Source organism: Leptonotus elevatus, chromosome 17 (genome assembly GCF_054856555.1).
Source record: "Leptonotus elevatus isolate MCC_2025b chromosome 17, RoL_Lele_1.0, whole genome shotgun sequence".
In the NCBI taxonomy this organism is placed as follows: Eukaryota; Metazoa; Chordata; class Actinopteri; order Syngnathiformes; family Syngnathidae; genus Leptonotus; species Leptonotus elevatus.
This window is the reverse complement of record NC_141255.1, coordinates 11839937-11843387: the sequence shown is the minus strand read 5'-3', so window position 1 is coordinate 11843387 and position 3451 is coordinate 11839937. Positions and strand designations below refer to the sequence as shown.

At 36.9% G+C, this 3451-nt stretch overlaps 1 long non-coding RNA gene across 1 annotated transcript; it reads right to left on the bottom strand.

Annotated features, from left to right (window-relative positions):
- Positions 1-782: 782 nt before the first annotated feature.
- Positions 783-3245, bottom strand: LOC147159904 (uncharacterized). The gene is made up of 4 exons (XR_015090417.1): positions 3146-3245; positions 1508-1561; positions 1320-1420; positions 783-1194 (listed from the first exon to the last, which is right to left on the bottom strand). It is a non-coding gene; the product is annotated as an uncharacterized LOC147159904 (long non-coding RNA).
- Between the last annotated feature and the right edge of the window lie 206 nt (positions 3246-3451).

Sequence of the window (3451 nt, the reverse complement as noted above, 5' to 3'; positions counted from 1 at the left end):
CAACTGGCTTGCTGTCTTTGATGATGCATTTTTAATGGTTGAACTAACATGCTGTATTGGGGGTCTCTTGAAAAGTGACGGCACAAGGTTTCGGGCCAATGTCAGCGTTATTAGGCTTACCTGATATCAAAGGTGGGCAAAACCGTCAATACAATACTGTAGATTAGAAGTACCATCTGTGAAGTACCGCCAATGACGGACCGTTGTATTGACGGTTTTGCCCACCTCTGCCGGCCGAGAATAATAGATCCACTAGTATGCATGTCCGCCCTCTAGTGGTATGTGAAGTAAAGTACAATTTAGTTGTATTTAACTTTTAAATTCAATACATTTGCATTTAATCTTTAAAAATGTATTTTGGTCACATCAAACTTTTATCAGCAGTACATTTTAATTGAATCATTAAGTACATATAAGTAAAAATCTAATTTTCCTATATTTGAGTGCGAGTTCGAACTGCATATTGTTACAGTAGTTTACAATATTATTTTTCCTCCGGCTTTCTCCCACATTCCAAAAACAGACTTGAACCCAGAACCTCTCACTTGAGGGGCACACGTACGAACCACAACTGCACTTTTATTTTTTTTATTGCTGTACTGTAGGTCAATATTGCATCACACCAAAAGGTATTTCTACCACTAAACGGAAGGGTGGTGACAAAACACTTCTCAGGATGATGCAGTACGGTTCTACGTCAGAATACATGTAGACAAAATAGATGACCAGTTTCAAATGTATGACTTGAACTGGCGTCGATGCGTTTGTAAAATATTGCGCTGATTTAGCGTGTGATCTGATTAGAACATTTGGCAATCATTTATAACAGGTGAAACTCTGTTGCCAAGCATTTCAATCACACGCCTGCGACCTTTCTCATCAATCTTGGGTCGCAGGTGCGCCACTTCTAAGCCCCCCCATGAAGGCGCTGCTGTATATGGGAAGGGGGGGGGGGGGGGTCCACACTCTGATGGAGGGGCCTACATGGCTGGAGGCTCAGCAGAGCAGCAGATTTGGCTGTATATCCTTCAGATTGTTCATCGACGGGCGGCGAGACGAACGACTTCACGCAACCTCTCGTGTCAGAGGCCATCGATCACGGCAACAGAAGCCTATCTGTGCCAACTGCAGTTATTTTCCACACGCAGTCTCCAATTCTCACTCCTTGTGTGTGGTCCCCCTGCTATCAGCTTGCTGCAACACATTTATTTATTTTATTTTATTTTTTTATAAGGAGCCATACAAAAGCAGTAGAATCATGTGTATGTATGCATTTGTGTGTATGCATGTAAAAACAGACTAGAATTCTGAACCAAGACCTGTTGCCTCTGTGGAGTTGGAAGTAAAGCAGCAGTAGAGGGTAAAGAGAGCTCCCTAGTGGTCACACAGATGCACACAAACAGCATCTATTCCATTTTTCCTGCAATCAAAAAAAAAGCTCAGTTTAAACCCGAAATGTGCTGAAGAATGCAGAAAAATGAAACAAAATCTAGTTGTTGACACTCACTTGAACGGCAACTGGATTCATCATGTCGTCCTGACGAGTGTGTCACCTGCTTTCCTAAAATAAATTGTAGCGTCACATTAGCTCATTCACTGCCATTGACGGCTATAGACGTCAAAAAAATCATTTGAACTATTTCTATGAGTTTAGTTTTTTCTATTTTTGTTAACAAGAGTATGAAAACCTAGAATTGTTTTTAGTACATTTAGAACAAATATAAAATTTGTGATTAATCGTGAGTTAACTAGTGAAGTCATGCGATTAATTACGATTACAAATTTTAATCACCCGATGCCCCTAATTTTTTAATCATCTTTTCTTTTTTTCCTTCTTTTTAATAATCATTTTTTTTAAAGAAAAGATGATTAAAAATTAGGAGCGTCAGGTGAGTACTATTTTTAATCGTAATTAATCGCATGACTTCACTAGTTAACTCACGATTAATCACAAATTTTATATCTGTACCAATACAATATAAAAAAAACACTAGGTTTTCATACTCTTGTTAACAAAAGTGGGAAAAAAATTTAAACCAATAGAATCTAATAACATATTTGTCCATTTTTGTTAACAAGAGTATGAAAAAATTATTGTACATTTAGAACAGATATAAAATGTTTGATTAATCGTGAGTTAACTAGTGAAGTCATGCAATTAATTACGATTACAAATTTTAATTGTCTGATGCCCCTAATTTTTAATAATATTTTCTTTTTTTATATATATTTTTTAATTTTTAATAATCTTTTTTTTAATAAGGAAAAGGATTATTAAAAATTAGGGGCATCAGGCGATTACAATTTTTAATCGTAATTAATCGCATGATTTTACTACTTAACTCACAATTAATCACAGATTTTATATCTGTTTTAATACAATAAAAAAATCTAGGTTTTCATACTCTTGTTAAGAAAAGTGGGAAAAAAATGTTAAACTAATAGAAAGTTAAAATGAATGTTTGACGTCTATAGCCGTCAATGGCAGTGAATGAGTTAATAGTAGAAAACGTTTTGAAATTATTTACCTTGGGTTTATTCTTTATTTTACAATAACCTAGCATTTGAACAGGGGTGTGTAGACTTTTTTTTTTAATATCAACTATGTAAGGGTTAAGGAGTTAAAGACAATAAAGAAGCAAGGGCATCATTTTCGAAATTAAATTAGATCAAAAGCACTTTTAGTTGACTTGGACAACATTTGCACAAGTGATGCTGAGAGATTAATTAAAATAAGAGTGTTCATATAGGAAGGTGGGAAGAAGTGTCATTTGTGGCTGTTTGGCACCCAAGCGGCGTCAGTTGACTTCCCTGACAATCCTGACATGTTGCAACCTGCCCAGCTGGCTGCTATGAACACAAAAAGACACACAAGCGGCCACTCCACGGGACAATAAACACCACACCCCAAAACAGACACTTCAAAACCCAGACCTGTTACTATGTTGGCCGCCTTCAGCTCCAACATATAGTATATATTTACATTTGCACATTTTCACGAGTCTGCATATTTTACTTTTAGATTTGCATAGGAATAAATCCTGCTCTTTGTGTATACAGTATAGCAAAGCAATGACACATTATTCTATTCTATAGTAAGACAAAATTCCAACTTGGCCATTGGCGAGGGACTAAAGTTTGTTACCGGTATTAACACACTGCTGATGCTGAAGGACCATCTTTACCAGTCACTCTTTGAGGGGTTTTAACATGCAAATCGTTTTCATGATGAAGTTAAAGTTTAAGTGATACGTCTCATTTCATTCATGCGTTCACGAGTTGCTGAAGTTTCCTTTTGACCTATTCAGGCGACCTCAAACTTCGCTCCTGATTAAGGTGGGGGAGTGCAATGCAATGGCAATGCAATCACGTCCTCCCTCTGCATCGAACCTGTTAAATCACTTTTGGCGGCGCATTTGTGGATTGGAGGTTGCTGTGCAAGTCTTGTTTT